Genomic DNA, 21,943 nt, shown 5'->3' with positions numbered 1-21,943 from the left:
CATGGATTATGTTTTTCAATTTAATATTAGCAAAACAATTTTGCACCTGTTTCTGCTTCAGCAGTAAGATTAAGTTGCATTGAAATTATTGGACACAAGTTACAGGCAAATGGATGGTTTTATTTGTTATTTCAGCTGAAAATTTGAAAAAAAATCTGAACTATCACTCCATTTGCTACCAAGAAAATTGTTTATAGTTTGAAAATGCACTTCTTTGGGTTTGGTATTAATCTACTAAATTTCTAATAACCAAATAAACTGTAACAGAATTCATAAAAAAGATAAAAACAATTCATAAAAAACATATTCTGAGAAAATTGACATGCATAAAATCAACTGAAAATAAATAGTTACTTCTATTTAAAACAAAATTTGGAAGAAAAACAATATAATTTTAAACCAAACCAAAGATCTTACTGGTATTTGATGAAAAAGAAAAATACAACTGTAAAATGTACATCTTTCTGACAAAGGGAAAAAATAGTTTTGCTAGTAGTTGGTCAAATTATGATGAAAACTTTATGAAAATTGTCATTGCAGGTGATGAGACATAGATGCACAATTGTAGATAGATTGAAACTAAACTATAATCATCTCAGTAGGTAGTTGAAAAAAAAGGTCAGGTCTTCAACTTACAAATACAAAATGAAGATGTTCCAATGTCTGTATCGTGTCAGTTGTATTCTTTAATTATAAGGTTATTGTTCTTCAAGTGTTCATAAAACAAACAAAGAATAAAAAGCATAAAAATAAGTGCAAAATCAAACAAAGAATAACAAATTTTTATGAATTTCTATGATAATGCAGAGTTTGAAAGAGGTGGGGAGAGCAATTGAGGCTGGAGGGGTGGGGAATTAACTCATTGGTGCTCCTTTATGACAATCAGTCTTTGTGAGACAAGTGGCAACTGATTTTCTTCAAACCAAGTTAATTTCTTTCTATCAGTTTACCATCATATTAATCTGAATTTCTGCAGAAAAACCAGCACAGCTGTAAGTTTATACCTATGAAAACTAATTCTTTTTGTTAATAAATTACTGCAGTAACACATTCTGTAGTTTTTTCAAGGTTAATCCAGTAGGGTTCAAATGTCTATAGTTTCCAGCTTATGATGTTTTTAAGAGTTTTTTTTTTTATAGCAGTAATTGTGCTTCATATATATTAAAATTTCAGTATGTAAAGCGATACAGAAATCCCTTTTCACGGATTTTCTTAAAATACATATAAGTTTCCAGTAAGTAGGAATCCTAATAACTTTAATTAGGTTGGATTTTTTAACTAGTTAGTCTGGGCATTAAATTGTTGTATGAAAGCCAATAGTTTAATAGTAAGAATGAACAATTTGTGTAGCTTTAGAACTTAACTTTAGAATATTTGGATTTACAGTAATTTATAATTATTTTTATTTGAATTATTTCTGATGAGATCTTATGTTTAATATCTGATAAAAATGATAAAAAGTTATATAAAAGTTTCATTTGAGTATTAAAAGCTTTGCTTTAAAAATTATTAACAAAGTTGTTTCATATATCAAGCCAGTTGATAATAGTGATAAACTATGAAAATAATGACAGTAGTACAAAGATTAGTTAACTAAATAAATTTCGCTTAAAATGATTTTCTGTTTTCAGAAGCCATTTGTTTTCTAACACAAACTAGCACAAAACCAAAATTTTCTAATCTTTGTATAACAGTAATTAGTACACATGTTTTTAATCACCCAGTTTTTTTTTCAGTTAAATTAGAAAAGCAGCTGCCATAAAGTCCATTTATGTTAATGAGATCATAAAAGTAATTTAGGAAGTATTTAGTGCTTTAAAGGGGAAAGGACGTATAGATTTACAAGGTGCATTTTTGCACAACACGTATTACACGTACAGAAAGTACTTTAGATCATGACCCATAAAAACCTTTAGGAATTATAGTGGTAACCATTTTTTTAAAAGTGGATGCTAATTTAGTTAGGAACTTATGAGAGATATAATTTATTGACACGGATGATGATTGTCAAAAATGTCTTGTAGCATAACCTATGTTATTGCTTTTTTTAAAAAAAATATCTTTAAATATCTATGCAAATTTGTACATTAAAAAAGCTAGTTGTTGTTACTTTATCAAGTGCTATAGTATATTTGTTTTTAGTTTTGATTCTTCACCCATCTGTTTTTTTTATCTTGCTGAAAATATGTTTTCAGTGATTCTTTCAACATTGAACCTTACATTTTTTGAATAAATTTGAATCAGAAATGCCAAATGTATGAAGGTCATTCAAATATAAAACCAAATTTGCCATGTGGATTGAGGAAGAGCGATGAATATGGTGGGGAGCTGCAGGTAGTTAGTTAGTTGGAATATGAGTAGAGGAGCAGTCAGCCAGCCACATCTGTAGGTCATATTTCCATATCAGTAGCAAATTGTCTGAGCAGGAGGTACAACAAATCGTCCATTGCACAAAAAATTATAATCCGATTTCTCGCCAATGAAGGTGTCAAATCCTCTGAAATTTTGACTCAACTCCAGGTACAGTTCAGAGATGTTACCCTGTCAAAAACTCAAGTTTTTGATTGGGCCAAAAAATTTTGGCTGTGATGTAGTGGAGAGCAAAAGTCATAAATGTCATTCACAGACCAGCATCACTGTGACGACATTTGTGACGTTGTGGAAGGTGACTGCATCAGGAAGTTAACTATTGCATCAGAGGTGAACATAAGTGTTGGGAGTGTGCATACAATGTTGTCAGCAAACAAACAAATTCAGACAGCAAGTCAAACAGCAAAAACAACAAGACAAACAAAAACAAATTGTTTGCTGACAAAACAAAAGTTTGCTGTATCCAAGATAGATAGACAATTTTCAGAGAGCAACATACAATGTTGCTCTCTGACAATTGTCTATCTATCTTGGATACAGCAAACTGTCAGCAAGGTAGGTTTCATGTTTTCTCACTGAGGCACAAAGAAATGTCCAGAAAGACATCTGTCAGCAGCTTTTGAATCGCTTTGAGGAAAAGGAGAGGCATTTTTGGATCGTATTGTGACCTGCAACAAAATTTGGGTCCACCACTGCAGCCCAGAAAGCAAGAGAACAAGTATGGAATAGTGGAAAAGTGGAGAGGGGCACTGATCAAGAACAAGAAATGTTTAGCTGGAAAAGTTCTGGTAACTGTGTTTTGGGACTCAAAAGTTGTGCTGCTGGTTGATTTCTTGTACAAACAAAAGACAGTAAATGTGGCATACTACTGCCAGTTGCTGGATGAGGTCTGGCTGCTTATCACAATAAGTGAGCCTGGCAACCGATTTGCAATGTCCTCCTTCTCCATGACAATGCATAGCCACATAAACAGCTCAGACTTTCAGTAAACACTCTACAGCTCATTGGACACCTTGAACACCACCAGATTTATCAATGTGTGATTTCCACATGTTTGTTTTGCTGAAAGAAGTTTTAAAAGAGGAAAGATTTGAAGACAATGTCGCAGTTAAGCATTATGTGTACAGTTGGTTGTTGGGGTAGCATCTTGTTTTTTTTGATGAGGGGAACAGAAAGCTACCTATCTGGTGGGGAAAATGTATTTCTGTTGAAGACTATGTAGAAAAATAAGTTTATTTATTTGCAGTTTTATTTAATATCAATAAAGCTATGTAAACAAATTCTGGTTTATATTTAAATGACCCTCATAGTTCAGTTATATTCATAATGCAGGAAAACATTATTTTAATGTTCTAAGAACCCCACAAATTTTTAAACCCTTTTTTTAACAGTTATGTGTACCAGAATAAGATAAAGATGTGTTTTTTATAATTGTATGTAAGACCTGCTCATTCATAAAAATGGAAATAATTTAAATTTAAGAGAATACCTACAAACAGATAAATCGTCATACCATTGATGACTGATAACCATTTTAGTTTTAAAGAAATATTTCCAGACATTTCCACTTCTTTATTTCTTATTTGGTTACAATTTGAAATTAGTTTTGCAATATTATCTTTTCTTCATTCATTAATTTCTGTTAATGTGTATATTATATATCTTACGAGTATTATTGTTTATTTATTTTAAATGTTTTTATTGTTAGGCCACTTTTCAACTAATTTTTCACAATAATGAGATACTTATATTGATTTATCTCCCCTTCAGTGGACCTCTTGGCGTTAGTGACCTTTGGTCTCTTATAACATTTTGAGCAGTTCTTTTAGAAGTTTTTGTCTCTGATTAGACCCTGGCATAATTGTCACTACCTGACAAGAGTTACATTTCCTCAATTCTCATACTAAATATACAAGATTTGCAACATTTTGTGAAGGTTCAGAAATTTATCTTCCAAATTGCCCGTATTCTGGATTTTAGCTTATAAGGAAAAATGTTATAGAAAAAATGTTTTCTCATAAGAGTTACAAGAGATTGTAACTTAGTTTTTCATTTTTTTTTTTAAATATAATGTATTCAAAAAATTAAACGCCAAAAAAATATTTTTGTGAAGATAAATAATGAAAATTCAGTTGAATTATTGACAGAAATTTTTTCTTAGAATAAGTTTAACTTTATTTTGTCAATTTTTTAGTATTTGTAACAGATGTAGACATTTTTACTTTCCCGTCTATTGCTATAGCTGTAGAAGAGAAAGTATGGTAATCGTTCCAATTAGGGCATGTGCAATTTTCACTGGATTTCTACGTTTTGATACCTAAGAGACCCAAAAACCATATGGAAATTTTCCATGTATGTATGTATTGTGTGCATTATGTGTGTGTGTGTTTTCAGGGTTAATCACCTTATATTTCCAGAATTACTTGACCGGTTTTGAACAAACTTGGGAAAATTACTCTATATATGGAGCATTGATACCATTAAATTTCAACTTAAAAGGTCAAGGGGTGAGACTGTAGAGCAAGGTCACTCTCAGTATATCAAGATTTTGCCTAATTAAGGTCTTATATTTCTTAAGCACGTTTGTTAACAATTAAAAAATAATATTTACAGAAAAAATTTTTGTAAAACTGCACCCCCACCCCAAAAAATGCTCTAAATAAACTTGTAACTAAATGGGTGTAGTGTGTCATTAGTACCTCCTCTCACCACGTCAGTGCTGGTGTTGCACTGACGTATAGGTGCCAAGTGGTAGAATTAAACAAATGTATTTAAAGTGTTAAAAAAAGTATTTAAAGGGGCTGGTAGTACCGCCACACCCACAAAGATGAAATATGGTATGCATGTGCACTTTAATTAGAATCATTGAATTAAATAAAATTATAAATATTTTTAATTAAGTTGTGTGTGTAAGCTGTGCATCATAAAAAAATCATGTGGCAGGAGTCCTACAACTATATTGTAAGTTTTTTTTTTTTTTGTAAAAATCCAGTCTTTTAAAATTGTTACAAGGGCCTTGTATGAAAATTTTAGAAACACCTTAATTAAGGTAATTTAAATTGGAGAAATCTTATCTAATGTCTACATTTTTAAACAAACAAATTACTAAATTTTGAGTTATAAAGGTATGTCTGATGACAACTGAGGAATCATGACCAGCATTTCTTCATCAATTGCCTATCAGTCATAACAAGAAATATGACTTACAACAGACTACGTCAACATCTCTCTCTCTGTCTCTCTCTCTCTCTCTCTCTCTGTCTCTCTCTCTCTCTCTGTCTCTCTCTCTCTCTGTCTCTCTCTCTCTCTGTCTCTCTCTCTCTGTCTCTCTCTCTCTCTGTCTCTCTCTCTCTGTCTCTCTCTCTCTGTCTCTCTCTCTCTGTCTCTCTCTCTCTGTCTCTCTCTCTGTGTCTCTCTCTCTCTCTCTCTCTCTCTCTCTCTCTCTCTCTCTCTCTCTCCCTCTCTCTCTCCCTCTCTCTCTCTCTCTCTCTCTCTCTCTCTCTCTCTCTCTCTCTCTCCCTCTCTGTCTCTCTCTCTCTCTCTGTCTCTCTCTCTCTGTCTCTCTCTCTGTCTGTGTGTGTCTGTGTGTGTGTGTGTGTGTGTGTGTGTGCGCGCGCGCGCGCGCGCGCGCATGCACGCATTACAAGTTATATGTTTGTAAGTGTATTTATGTACATATTACTATCTTTTTTGTATTTTTCATCTTTTAAGATTTACATTTCATTCTTGTATTATTACTTCTGATTGCTGAATTATATTCACTATCTCTGTTCAGTTTCTTTAAAACATTGTATTATGTTCATATTTAAAAAATTTGACTTGAATTTTCATTACATTTAATCTGTTTTGAAAATTTGAATAGCATTGTAGTTCATCTACAGTGTAGCATTTTGTTATTTATAACTTGGTGCTGTTATAACCCATCTAGTTATTAGCCTTTGTAAAAAATATTCACTTTTTTCTCAAAAGACATTCATCATTCAGATTTTTTTCAGTAGATGCTCTTCATTCAAATTTTTCATCTTTCCATTTGTTCTTTCTGCAAGTGTTTTCAACTCAAATTTTTTACATAATAGTTTTATCTTTTCTTAAATAAATGCTCCATATTTTCTTCAATAAATATGCTAGGTGATCTTTTTCTTTTATTTTTAGATGTTGTGGCTCGTTGAGGTTTTTCACTCTTCTTACAGTTATTAATTGTGGTCTTGTTCTTTCGTAATATTAGTTAACATATTGTAAGTTTTTTGTAATTGATTTCATATGTTCAAATTGAGAGAAGGGGATCATGAATATGGCAACAGCCATGGTGGAAATGATTTTAATGTAAATATAGAAAAAAATATATAGATTTGTCTAATTTTAAATTTATATCTTTTAAATTATTTATTTAATTTACTTTTTGTAATGTAGTAAATTATTATTAACATTTATGTATAGCTTATAATGTTTCGCATTTAAAAATTAAAACAAATTTTCTTTTTCTTAAAAATGTTTTACATGTATACAAACCTCAAAGGAACTTCAAACAAAACTATTTTTTATACATAAATATTAAGAACTTTTAAGTTAGAAGAAGACTGATCATATTTATTAAAGGCAAATGGAAGATCAATGCATTTCAAATTTAAATAATTTATATGTTTTTGTGTAAATTTTTTTTTAAATAGATTGAAGTTTAATAATAAATTATTGTTTACAAATTTAATAATGATTATTTTTGAATTTTGCTGTTCTTTTTTTCTATTATTATTGTTTGTAAAGATCCAATAAAAAATTAAATCTGGTAGTATGTTTATCAACATAATTATCATTGTATTTGCCGACTGAGAGATAAAAATTAACCCAGAAGCATATTATAAATGAAACATGTTGTTTTGTGTAGAAGTTTCAATAAAATATTTTGTAGTTATTTTATGTACAAAAATGTAGCTTTGTTGGCAAAAGAATATTTCATGATAAATTATTAAAGCAGATGCTTTCTCACTAATCATCATAAATAGGAAATGACTGATTGCACAGGCACCTAAGTTAAAGGTGAATGGTGTAGATAAATGTGTCAAACCAAGTGTAACTTTTTTTGTGTGCAGACCTGTTCCTTGCTGGCTCTGCTGTAACTTAACTAGATACAAACATCAGAGAGTCAATAAGTGTACATGATTCAGTACGCAGACAAGAAAAAATACACAGAATGTGATATATAGTACTTCATATTCTTATTACCATTTATTATCTAGTATAGGTCTTTCATATAATAATAATAGTCAACATCTTGCCTAATTGCAGCATTCAATGAATAATTTAACTCATATGAATTTGAAAGAGCGTGATTATGTGATGACAATGTTTGTACTACTTCTCTAAATAATTGTGTGAAACATTTTTTTATGCTCAATTCAATTTTTTACCTCACTGTTGTAAACATTTGTCGAGTGTGTTTGTGTATGCCATAAATAGCTGGAGGTAATAAAATCAGTTGTGTGATTTGTCTTCACTATAATTTAATTATTTTATGTCTGTGTATTTTCTCATGTGATTTTTTTATATTTATTTATTATTATATTACTTATCATAATAATCATAAATTATAAAAGTAACATTAGTATTTTATAATTTTTGGGTTGAAAACAGTTGTAATAGATTTACACTCATGCTCATGAATTACATATGTGTGTGTATTCACTTATTTAAAGACATTTTTTATGGAAATGTATTTTGCACAAGGTCATTACAATAAAATTCTCTTTTTATAAGCAAACATTATCTTTTCATCATCAGTTGGTTATAACCTTTTTTCAAAGCTTTTATATTATAATGTTAACAGGGTAAAATACTGATTATTATTCCAAAGCTTTACTTGATAAGGGGATTTATATTTAAGAATATTATTACTCTAGTCTTTAATAATTAACAGATGGAAGTTGCAATTTGATCATCACAGATTTTTTATATATACTGAACTTTTGTTCATCTGGGTTATGGTATTTATTCTTTTACTTTTGTTAACGTTACTGATTTGGAATGATTAAAATGTGGGATTGTGTGTGAATTTTCTTAGTGCTCTGCTTCTGAAGATTATATTTTGGTTAAAGAATATTTTTTTATGATCTGTAAACAGCCTTTGTAAATATTGATTCTGAAGAATCAGATTAAAATTATATAAATTTAAAGTGTTTGTTAAACAAGTTAGTTCTGAATTCTTATTTTCCTTAAATTATCAGATTACTCAAGAAGTAAGTAGTCTATTAATGAATTGTAAAAAAACAACCATAGGTAAAAATACATGTTATTTTTATTTTCATTATTATATGAGTCATGTAAAACATCATGATTTTTCTACAAATTTTCTGAATGTTTTTTTTTTTTAATGTTTGGTTTTAAAAGTTATATATATTATATGTTGTAGCAAAACCTGAAAATGTTGGGCCAATTGAATTCATGATGACAACTCGGTGGCACTCTATGTAACACACTTCACCTGCTCTATATTACTGTTATTTTATTGCATTTTTATACTATGCAATATAATATAAGTATGGAGTATTTTTTAATGGTATTTATATTATCGCATAATCCATCTGTTGTTATTTTATGATTGAAAGCTTGTTTGCTGTTATGAATTTTATAACAAATATTTACGGTTTTTGTAATGTAGCTAAGAATAATAACACAGAAATTAAACTAATTGCTTTTATTTATTTTTTAATTAGAAACTTTGAATGAAGTAAATGATTAATCATCTGAATTACATAAATCTTGAAAAAAAAATTTGTTTAACTGCAAGATCAAATTTAATGTAAAATTTTCATATTTTAAATTACCTCATTACTTCAGTTTTTTAAAACGAATTATTTTTATCATGTTTATTTTACTTTTTGGTACTGAAGGATCTGATTTGAAAAGAATATGTATTATGTTAAGGAATCAGTAAATTTAAATTTATTTCCAGAACCAAATTCTCTTCTGTTAAAATTAGAAGGGACTATAGGAGAAGATATACATTCTTCTCCGTGTCATTTATTTTTTATTTTAATGGTAGGTATAGGAGATATGTAGCTATCACCACATTCAGCTACTTCTAATTCCCATGTTAATTTTAAAAAATCACCCCTTATACTGTATTGGGATCTGTCACAGATTTATTGACCCTCCAGGCCACATTAAATATAAATTTGTATGAAATTAACTTCATTGTGATCGGATTTGAAACTGAAGTCTTCAGTGATCATGTAGTTATAAATCTGCTTCTGTTTGGAGTACTAAGCATCTAATTAAAAATATTTCTTATAATACTAAAATTTTCAGCTTATAATTCTGTACTTCATCAAAGGTGTCTAATTTGTAAGATGCAATGATTTAGTTACTTCTCTTTAATGATTTTTATGCATAAGCTCATTATTCTATACCTAACATATTTTGCTTGGATACATGTTTCTTATGAGCACAGTAATGCTCATAAGCAGTGAGATTATTATCAAGTTCTTGATAATGAGATTATTATTTAAGTGCTAGAATAACTTGCGTTTCATGTTATATCGTCTATATTTATAGTAGTAGGACAGTTGTCAGAGTTACCTTGTTCGTTTTTTTTTGTGAAAGGAATTGTTTAACTGTACTTCAATTAGTTTAATTTCTTTAATGAGAAAGACCAAAGTGTTTCATATAATTGGGATGTAACTGCATGGAGGAAGTGGAAATTGCTAATCACTAAAATTGTTACTTAAGAGTGGTTCACTGAATGGTAATATTGGTTTAACATTCTTTATAGGTTTCTGTGTTAAATTTCACGTCATGATAATATTCATGTTTATTTAATTAAAATTATGAATGGTTCTATAGGCATATATGAGCAGAAATGGCAAGTGGTCTTACCTAATTCCTTTCAAAGCTTCTAACAGTAATTATAGTGTCGTAATTTTATATTAATATATTTCTTTATAATATTATAAATATTTATAAAGTTATTTTAATAGTGTTTAGTAATTAGATTACGTAATTGCATTAAGCTTGTTGTCGGCAGCTGGGTTGTCTGGGCCTACACATTTTTTGTGTGTGAGTCACTGTGCTGTGGCTTTGGCAATGCAGCTGCTGATAAGCAACTCTCTAATTACCATTTCTCGAGTGCGGGTTAATGTTTCACAGAGATCAGATGTATGCACTCCACGAGGGAGTTTTTTTCATTCTTCAATAAGTTAAGGTGTTTTCTTTTTTGTGTAATTAAACATTGTGAATTTCACATTCTCTTTTCATTGTGTACCAATATCTTACCCTGTAGATTCGGTCAGGATTAACTAGCGATTTACAGTCCACTTAATTAATTTAATTTACTCTTTTTAAACATTCTTACCTGAACAAATAGTCAGTATTTTTGTTACATTTTGATCAGTTTTATTTTATAAAAACAAGTTAAATTTCTTAAACCCTTCTTAATATTCAGTTGATGTTACTTACACATGTGTCTCAGGATTAAACTTTACAAATTTTTACTTGTAATTTAACAAAGTTATTTTTCATCAAACTTAAAAAATTACGTTTTGTGACATCGCTTTTTGTGTTTTTGCAATAATTTTCCCAAAAATTTCTAAATACAATTCTGAAATTTGTTTTATTCACTTTTCATATGAAACCTTTATAATGTACCCCTTAAATTAAGAATTTCAGTATTACTTCATTTTATCCTTGGAGCAAAAGACAGGTGAAATTTTTAGCGAGCTATATCTCTGAAATGAAGCATTTCTGGACCCTTTTTCTTTATTGTTTTTCTTTATTTTCACTTAATAACATGTACTGAAATTCTTCTTGATTTTCATGATTCTCTCTCTCTCTCTCTCTCTCTCTCTCTCTCTCTCTCTCTCTCTCTCTCTGTGTGTGTGTGTGTGTGTGTGTGTGTTTGTTTGTTTGTTTGTTTGTTTGACAATTAATTTGCATCATTTAACTGTTAACTGAATTTATTTATTATTTTTGTACTTTTAAGAAGAATTTTTTTTTAATTTAATTTTTAGAGCATAATTAAATTATCTTCTCTCACATATTCTCTAGACTTTTCACAAAAATTCACAAAGAAAACTTACTTATTTTACCTTTAGTTAATTGTATGGGCTTACCTTGTTATGAAATCAAAATCCATCTAACTTTTTAAAAAATAATGTAAAGCTTATTTATAGCATTCAGTTAGCTGAATGCTTTCATCTTAAACAATTAATATAAAACAAAAATAAATCATAAAGACATTTTTACTTTGTATGAAATTAAAGATATTGGACAAGGTGAACCATATCAGAACGGTATCTGTTGAGATCCAGACTAAGGGATGATTCCTGAAAGAGGGCTTGCTGCCCTCTTCCCTCTTAAAGAGCTGCTTTCTTTCAGTAGTTGTTAAGGGCGTAGATTAGGAGGACTTTAGTGCCCATATCAACATCATTCAATCTTCTGAGTACTGCGCAGCTGAAAACAATGGAAAACTACAGCTGTTTTTTTTTCCAAGAAAATGTAGCTGTCTGCATTTTCATTTAACAAAGATAGAGGCGCCTTCCTTGGTAAAGCCGAATAGCACAGCCGAAATGATCTTTCAGTCAGAGATATAATTTGCTTACTTTTTTTTTTTTTTTTTTTTTGTCTTCAGTCATTTGACTGGTTTGATGCAGCTCTCCAAGATTCCCTATCTAGTGCTAGTCGTTTCATTTCAGTATACCCTCTACATCCTACATCCCCAACAATTTGTTTTACATACTACAAACGTGGCCTGCCTACACAATTTTTCCCTTCTACCTGTCCTTCCAATATTAAGGCGACTATTCCAGGATGCCTTAGTATGTGGCCTATAAGTCTGTCTCTTCTTTTAACTATATTTTTCCAAATGCTTCTTTCTTCATCTATTTGCCGCAATACCTCTTCATTTGTCACTTTATCCACCCATCTGATTTTTAACATTCTCCTATAGCACCACATTTCAAAAGCTTCTAATCTTTTCTTCTCAGATACTCCGATCGTCCAAGTTTCACTTCCATATAAAGCGACACTCCAAACATACACTTTCAAAAATCTTTTCCTGACATTTAAATTCATTTTTGATGTAAACAAATTATATTTCTTACTGAAGGCTCGTTTAGCTTGTGCTATTCGGCATTTTATATCGCTCCTGCTTCGTCCATCTTTAGTAATTTTACTTCCCAAATAACAAAATTCTTCTACCTCCATAATCTTTTCTCCTCCTATTTTCACATTCAGCGGTCCATCTTTGTTATTTCTACTACATTTCATTACTTTTGTTTTGTTCTTGTTTATTTTCATGCGATAGTTCTTGCGTAGGACTTCATCTATGCCGTTCATTGTTTCTTCTAAATCCTTTTTACTCTCGGCTAGAATTACTATATCATCAGCAAATCGTAGCATCTTTATCTTTTCACCTTGTACTGTTACTCCGAATCTAAATTGTTCTTTAACATCATTAACTGCTAGTTCCATGTAAAGATTAAAAAGTAACGGAGATAGGGAACATCCTTGTCAGACTCCCTTTCTTATTAGGGCTTCTTTCTTATGTTCTTCAATTGTTATTGTTGCTGTTTGGTTCCTGTACATGTTAGCAATTGTTCTTCTATCTCTGTATTTGAACCCTAATTTTTTTAAAATGCTGAACATTTTATTCCAGTCTACGTTATCAAAAGCCTTTTCTAGGTCTATAAACGCCAAGTATGTTGGTTTGTTTTTCTTTAATCTTCCTTCTACTATTAATCTGAGGCCTAAAATTGCTTCCCTTGTCCCTATACTTTTCCTGAAACCAAATTGGTCTTCTCCTAACACTTCCTCCACTCTCCTCTCAATTCTTCTGTATAGAATTCTAGTTAAGATTTTTGATGCATGACTAGTTAAACTAATTGTTCTATATTCTTCACATTTATCTGCCCCTGCTTTCTTTGGTATCATAACTATAACACTTTTTTTGAAGTCTGACGGAAATTCCCCTTTTTCATAAATATTACACACCAGTTTGTATAATCTATCAATCGCTTCCTCACCTGCACTGCGCAGTAATTCTACAGGTATTCCGTCTATTCCAGGAGCCTTTCTGCCATTTAAATCTTTTAATGCTCTCTTAAATTCAGATCTCAGTATTGTTTCTCCCATTTCATCCTCCTCAACTTCCTCTTCTTCCTCTATAAAACCATTTTCTAATTCATTTCCTCCGTATTTTTTTTTTTTTTTTTTTGTCTTCAGTCATTTGACTGGTTTGATGCAGCTCTCCAAGATTCCCTATCTAGTGCTAGTCGTTTCATTTCAGTATACCCTCTACATCCTACATCCCTAACAATTTGTTTTACATATTCCAAACGTGGCCTGCCTACACAATTTTTCCCTTCTACCTGTCCTTCTAAAATTAAAGCGACTATTCCAGGATGCCTTAGTAAGTGGCCTATAAGTCTGTCTCTTCTTTTAACTATATTTTTCCAAATGCTTCTTTCTTCATCTATTTGCCGCAATACCTCCTCATTTGTCACTTTATCCACCCATCTGATTTTTAACATTCTCCTATAGCACCACATTTCAAAAGCTTCTAACCTTTCCTTCTCAGATACTCCGATTGTCCAAGTTTCACTTCCATATAATGCGACACTCCAAACATACACTTTCAAAAATCTTTTCCTGACATTTAAATTAATTTTTGATGTAAACAACTTATATTTCTTACTGAAGGCTCGTTTAGCTTGTGCTATTCGGGATTTTATATCGCTCCTGCTTCGTCCATCTTTAGTAATTCTACTTCCCAAATAACAAAATTCTTCTACCTCCATAATCTTTTCTCCTCCTATTTTCACATTCAGTGGTCCATCTTTGTTATTTCTACTACATTTCATTACTTTTGTTTTGTTCTTGTTTATTTTCATGCGATAGTTCTTGCGTAGGACTTCATCTATGCCGTTCATTGTTTCTTCTAAATCCTTTTTATTCTCGGCTAGAATTACTATATCATCAGCAAATCGTAGCATCTTTATCTTTTCACCTTGTACTGTTACTCCGAATCTAAATTGTTCTTTAACATCATTAACTGCTAGTTCCATGTAAAGATTAAAAAGTAACGGAGATAGGGAACATCCTTGTCGGACTCCCTTTCTTATTACGGCTTCTTTCTTATGTTCTTCAATTATTACTGTTGCTGTTTGGTTCCTGTACATGTTAGCAATTGTTCTTCTATCTCTGTATTTGAACCCTAATTTTTTTAAAATGCTGAACATTTTATTCCAGTCTACGTTATCGAATGCCTTTTCTAGGTCTATAAACGCCAAGTATGTTGGTTTGTTTTTCTTTAATCTTCCTTCTACTATTAATCTGAGGCCTAAAATTGCTTCCCTTGTCCCTATACTTTTCCTGAAACCAAATTGGTCTTCTCCTAACACTTCCCCCACTCTCCTCTCAATTCTTCTGTATAGAATTCTAGTTAAGATTTTTGATGCATGACTAGTTAAACTAATTGTTCTGTATTCTTCACATTTATCTGCCCCTGATTTCTTTGGTATCATTACTATAACACTTTTTTTAAAGTCTGATGGAAATTCCCCTTTTTCATAAATATTACACACCAGTTTGTATAATCTATCAATCGCCTACTCCCCTGCACTGCGCAGTAATTCTACAGGTATTCCGTCTATTCCAGGAGCCTTTCTGCCATTTAAATCTTTTAATGCTCTCTTAAATTCAGATCTCAGTATTGTTTCTCCCATTTCATCCTCCTCAACTTTCTCTTCTTCCTCTATAAAACCATTTTCTAATTCATTTCCTCCGTATAACTCTTCAATATATTCCACCCATCTATCGACTTTACCTTTCGTATTATATATTAGTGTACCATCTTTGTTTAACACATTATTAGATTTTAATTTATGTACCCCAAAATTTTCCTTAACTTTCCTGTATGCTCCGTCTATTTTACCAATGTTCATTTCTCTTTCCACTTCTGAACACTTTTCTTTAATCCACTCTTCTTTCACCAGTTTGCACTTCCTGTTTATAGCATTTCTTAATTTCCGATAGTTCCTTTTACTTTCTTCATCACTAGCATTCTTATATTTTCTACGTTCATCCATCAGCTGCAATATATCGTCTGAAACCCAAGGTTTTCTACCGGTTCTCTTTATTCCGCCGAAGTTTGCTTCTGCTGATTTAAGAATTTCCTTTTTCAACATTCTCCCATTCTTCTTCTACATTTTCTACCTTATCTTTTTTACTCAGACCTCTTGCGATGTCCTCCTCAAAAATCTTCTTTACCTCCTCTTCCTCAAGCTTCTCTAAATTCCACCGATTCATCTGACACCTTTTCTTCAGGTTTTTAAACCCCAATATACATTTCATTATCACCAAATTATGGTCGCTATCAATGTCTGCTCCAGGGTAAGTTTTGCAGTCAACGAGTTGATTTCTAAATCTTTGCTTAACCATGATATAATCTATCTGATACCTTCCAGTATCGCCTGGCTTTTTCCAAGTGTATATTCTTCTATTATGATTTTTAAATTGGGTGTTGGCAATTACTAAATTATACTTCGTGCAAAATTCTATAAGTCGGTCCCCTCTTTCATTCCTTTTGCCCAGCCCGTATTCACCCACTATATTTCCTTCCTTGCCTTTTCCAATGCTTGCATTCCAATCTCCAACTATTATTAAATTTTCATCTCCTTTTACGTGTTTAATTGCTTCATCAATCTCTTCGTATACACACTCTACCTCATCATCATCATGGGCGCTTGTAGGCATATAGACGTTAACAATCGTTGTCGGTTTAGGTTTTGATTTTATCCTTATTACAATGATTCTATCGCTATGCGTTTTGAAATACTCCACTCTCCTCCCTATCTTCTTGTTCATCACGAAACCTACTCCTGCCTGCCCATTATTTGACGCTGAGTTAATTACTCTAAAATCACCTGACCAAAAGTCGCCTTCCTCTTCCCACCGAACCTCACTAATTCCTACTATATCCACATTTGTCCTACCCATTTCCCTTTTTAAATTTTCTAGCCTACCAACCTTTTTCAAGCTTCTAACATTCCACGCTCCAACTCGTAGAATGTTAGTTTTTAATTTTCTGGTGACCCCTTCCTTAGTAGTCCCCACCCGGAGATCCGAACGGGGGACTATTTTACCTCCGGAATATTTTACCAAGGAAGGCGCCTCCATTATTGCTATGTGAAAATGCAGAGAGCCACATTTTCTTGGAAAAAAAGCAGCTGTAGTTTTCCATTGCTTTCAGCTGCGCAGTACTCAGAGGACTGAGTGATGTTGATACGGCCGTTTAAGTCGTCCTGACTCACGCCCCTAACAACTACTGAAAGAGCTGCTGCCCTCTTTCAGGAATCATTCCTTAGTCTGGCTCTCAACAGATACCTCTCCGATATGGTTGCACCTTCGGTCCAGCTACTCTGTATCCCTGAGCACTCAAGCCCCCTCACCAACGGCAAGGTCTCATGATTCATAGAGGAGGAATTTGCTTACATCAAAAATTAATTTAAACATCAGGAAAACATTTTTGAAAGTATTTATTTGGAGTGTAGCTTTCTGTGAAAGTGAAACTTGGATGATTGGAGTACCTGAGAAGAAAAGATCAGAAGTTTTTGAAGTGTGGTGTTATAGGAGAATGCTAAGATCAGTTGGATGGATAAAGTGACAAATAAAGAGGTGTGGCAAATTGATGAAGAAAGAAGTATTTGGAAAAATATAGCTAAAAGAAGAGACAGACTTGTAGGCCACATATTAAGGCATCGTGGAATAGTCACTTTAATATTAGAGGGTCAGGGAGAAGAAAAAAATTGTGCTGGCAGGCAACGTTTCGAATACGTAAAACAAATTGTTACGGATGTAGGATGTAGGAGGTATACCGAAATGAAACGACTGGCAGTATATCAGGAATATTGGAGAGCTGCATCAAACCAGTCAAATGACTGAAGAAAAAAATTATATACATAAAAATACCACACAGGATACTCTCTAAATGTAAAATGAGAAATTAAAAATTGCATAAGCAAATCAATAACAATTGAAGAAGTATAATTATTAAAACTTACTGAAGTCAAAATTATTTTATATTTAATGATTAGACTTCTTGTAAATAAAATTCTTTTTTTTATATTCTATTATGATTATTATAGTTATAATATGAAGGACATTAATTAATTAAAGTTTATTTAAACTTAAAAATAAAAATTTGACTTTAAAAGGCATAAAATAAGATTTTTTTAAATTCTTTAATACCAGTGCTTATAAATTTTTCAAAAACCATTTAACTAATTATAAAACTGTATTTTATAACAACAAGAAATTAGTAAAATAACAAATCTAATGCTAATATTTATAAAAAAAAATCAAGTTTTTGTAAAAAGTAATTTAATAAATTTATATATAGACAAATTGAAAAATCAGGCTTATTGTAAAGAGAACCATTATTTTGCAATGCACCTGGGAAATTGTAAAATATTTAGCAGTTTCTATTCAGCCTGATATTTTTCAGGCTTATTGTAATCAGCCCATACAACTTTAGGCTAATTAGAAGATATGCAGTTGTTTGCTCAAGTAGCCTGGTTTCATCCAGTATTATTGCAATTAGCCTTATCCCATTCAGGTGTATTGAAAAGAACAGCACAGCTCAGTCATGAGAAGCCTGTTGAAACATGCATAGCAATAGATAGAAACCTGTGGAAATATACATTGCAATAGACAACAAGAATTCTCTTTCAGCAGTGCTCAGTAGCAGCTGAATTGTCTCAGTGTACTCGCATTTTCATTCTATACAGTAGGTCTGAAAGTTCCTGATCCAAATTTCTGTAGTCAATACAAGTACTGTAGTTGAAATCAAACTAGGGGTTTGAACTATAAGTCGAGTCCACTAAGAGAACTAGGAATAAATTCCATTATTGCAAACAACATTTCTTATGTTATGTTATTTACTGTTTTGCCTCAAATATTACGAGATATTTTACTCACAATAGCTCAATTTAAATGTAGAACTAGGCATGAGGTTTGTGCTTCTGTTACTCGGTTAGCTAGTTCAGAGGGCAACGAAGTAGATAGGACAGTCAAGATGTCTGAAAGAAGCCTACAGCGAGGGCAAAGGCTGTCATAATTCACTGATGTAAATGTCTACTGAGGCATTTACATCAGTGGCATCCGAACGAGGCCTGGCTTATTACTTACTGTAAGATTTAAAAAGATAGAGGGTCAAAAAATGACCTTCATTAAAGCCCATTAGGGCTATGAACAGGGGGGGGGAGGTTGATGTGGCGACTGCAATCGTCACATGGCGGGTGTCTTCTCCTACTTGGGTTGGGAGTCATACAAGTAGCGCCATCTCTCGGACAACCAAGGAACTATGTAGTACGATGTCTGATGAGTGTCAGATATCATCACGAGTGCAAAACTTCATCACTCCAGTTTTAAGTTATATTCGGCCACGTATGTTGTGTTCATGTGACTTTGTGCGAGCCCGCGGCATGGAACAGAGAAGCGCGATAAAATCTTGTGTTCAACTTCAAAAATCTTTAGTTGAAACTTATTCTATGATACAGCAAGCATTCGGTAATGAAGCTGCATCTCATACTACAATATACACGTGGTGGATGCGGTTAAAAGACGGTAGAGAGTTGTTGGATGACGTTGAATGAAGCTAAACATCGGTAAAGACACGGTATGTACAATTCTAACAGAAAAAATAAACCACCAAAAGGTGCGCTCTTGTTTCATTCCACACTTTTTGACCGAAGAACAAAAACAGGTGCGTCTTTCTTGCGCTCAAAACTTTGTTGAAACTGCCGATAGCGACCCAAATTTTTTGCAAACAATTGTAGCTGGGGATGAAACCTGGTGATTCATGTATGATCTGCGAACGAAGCACCAGTCCACTGCTTGGTTGAGTCCTAGAGCAGAAGATCAGCAAAAGTCAGACAGCAAATATCAAGAGTGAAAACAATGTTGATTACATTCTTCAACTCAAAGGACCTGATTCATCATGAATTTGGCCCAACTCATCAAACTGAGAATTTTAAATTCTATTTGGAAGCAATGAAACACCTGATGTGTTGCATTTATCGAATCTGGCTGAGTACTGGGATCCAGGCAGTTTGACTCTCTTGAACAACAATACCCTGGCACATATGGCAACAGTTTTAACATATTATTACACCGCGAATCAAATCACCATCGTATCCCACTCACTCTATTCACCCAACTTGGCTCCAGCAGACTACTTTCTGTTCCCAAAACTCAAGTTGAAGATGAAAAGCCGCTTTTTCAATAATATTCTGACCATCCAAAGGGCTTACACTGAGTAGTTGAAGGCGATCCCACAAAGTGATTTCTCCAGAGTGTTTGATGTGCTCTACCAGCGCTGCAATGACTGTATAAGTAGAGAAAGGTGCTGTTAAATTTGTTTATCTTTAAATCTGTATTTTTATTTAATTTAGTTAGGGAACTTTTCAGTCATACTGTGTATACAATGTTCTGCTTAGTGATGTCGTGGTTTTTATTTGTCAGTAAGCCTAGATTTTACATTTTATGTTTTTTATCTCATCTTGGTTTGTGTCGTTACCAAGACTGAACAAATGTAAAAAAAAAATATTTTTAAAAACACTAAGGGCAGGACAGAACAATGGTGGGAGTGATCCCCAAGACAAAAACTTTATTACATGAACTTTAATAAAAAAGTGAATGAATATAGTAACAAGAGTGACAATGTAGTTAAAAAGCCATGAACTAATGCAATCGTAGAAGTCATACGTGAAATTTTAGAATCAAGCAATCCCAGAAAAAAGAAGACCAGTAGGCAATATGCATTAAATAGAAAATACACCAAAATGGAGGTGGATGAAAAGAGTTTTAATTAAAAAAGGAAATATAATTAGAATCCTGTTGTAGTAATAATTCCTCTTGAAGAATATTTTGACACATCTTCAGTATCATCATGCCACTGGACATGGTGCAAGAGATAAAATGCTGTTGGTGTTAAAAAATAAATTTTATGTTCCCAGACCAGCAGTTGAAATTTTTGCATCACTTTGTAGAATGTGTAACAACACTGTAACATTGTTGTATGACAAATCACTACAATTTGACTTGTCACAAACACTTGATTTGGTTGATTTTCAGTCAACTCCCTGTGAATAATACAAATTGTTAATGAACTACCAAGATCATGCAACAAAATTTTGTCTTCTTGGCCCTTTGAAAACAAAGCGTGCTGCTGAAGTTGCACTTGAACTGTTGAAAATATTTCTACTTTGCTGCACCTCACATTTTGCAGAACAACAATGGGCATGAATTACTGCCAATGTGATCAAGGAATTTTCAGCTATGTGGCCTAATTGGAAAACAGTCCACGGAAGACCATGGCATCCACAGTCACAAGGGAGCGTAAAGCGTTGCAACTAGGATAGTGAAAATGTTACTACCTTGGATGGATGACAGTGGAAGTTTAGATTAGATTGCATGGTGTCATTTTGTTCAGTGGCAAAAAATCTCCTCAAAACATAGAGTCATAGGATGAAGTCTGTACACAGCACTTTTTGAGACAGACCAAAGTTAGGAATAGGTTCAATGAATTTCCAACAGTATTAGAAAACGGTATTTTGGAACGGTTTAGAGAGGATGATAAGGAAACAGAAATCACACAGGAAGGGGAAGAAAATCAAGTCGCTAACTTGGAAAAAGAGATGTGTTCTATTTGTTCACACAGTTTGAATGAAACATCATCTGCATCGTGCTCTTCATGTTCTATGAAAATTCATGCAACTTGTCAAAGCGTTGCCTCAAGCGTTGAGGAGAATAATGCCGATTATCACTGTGATGTTTGCAAAAGACAAGAAAAAATAATAAATGAGCATCAAAAAGCACACAAAGGCAGAAGAGAGCAGTAGAAAAAATGATTGAAATACTGGGAATAAATTGAAACCTGTTGTAGTTGGAGGCTGTTTTGTTAAATGTTCCAAACGTTCACCATGGTCCTTTAGATTGTCCAAATTTAATTGGAAAAATTCTTAAGGTGGAAAATAATTTTTACCAGATTGAAACAAAAAGTGGCATTATTAAAACATGGTTTGCTAGATGTAACTTCCAGATTTCCTGTGCACAAATCCTTGAAGACATCCCAGAAAAATATATATCTGTTCATGAAGCTGCAGCGAATGAATCGAAGTTTGGTGGCCAGGGGTATAGCAGTTGTAAATGCTCAGTAACAAAAACTAAGTGTCAAACAAAAAAGGATGGATGTAAGAAGGCCAATCAACTGTATTCATAGAACTGTTGTAAGGGTTCACCATGTGAAAATAAATGAGAATAAAGCTAAAGTTGACAGCTACAGATTACTAATTAATAATGATGATAATTCCTTAAAAACATTATTGTTTTATAATTTAAGTATAGTTTGGTTTACTATTCATTTTAACAACCTGTTTATGAGAACAATAATAAGTTATTACATAAATTTTGTTTAATAATAAGGATAATTCCTTTAAAAAATTATTGTTTCGTAGTTTTTAAATTACCTCTTTCTTACCTTAGTAATTGACATCTAATTCAAAAGTTCACTGAAGTAAGCACT

The 21,943-nt window shown here is 32.3% G+C and overlaps 1 protein-coding gene across 4 annotated transcripts in view; it reads left to right on the top strand.

The window, feature by feature from the left end:
• LOC142323364 (androgen-induced gene 1 protein-like) overlaps window positions 1-21,943 on the top strand; it is an 85,865-nt gene that overhangs the window by 49,251 nt on the left and 14,671 nt on the right. For 2 of the 4 annotated variants that reach the window (XR_012756093.1, XR_012756091.1), the window contains exon 5: window positions 8,774-8,920. The exons of 1 other annotated variant lie outside the window; for it this stretch is intronic. The gene's annotated coding sequence lies outside the window, so the exon portion shown is untranslated. The remainder of the gene's footprint in view (window positions 1-8,773; window positions 8,921-21,943) is intronic. One more of the 4 variants, XR_012756092.1, reaches the window with a different exon arrangement.

Source organism: Lycorma delicatula, chromosome 1 (genome assembly GCF_047948215.1).
Source record: "Lycorma delicatula isolate Av1 chromosome 1, ASM4794821v1, whole genome shotgun sequence".
Classification (NCBI taxonomy): domain Eukaryota; kingdom Metazoa; phylum Arthropoda; class Insecta; order Hemiptera; family Fulgoridae; genus Lycorma; species Lycorma delicatula.
This window is presented reverse-complemented; position numbering and strand designations above follow the sequence as displayed.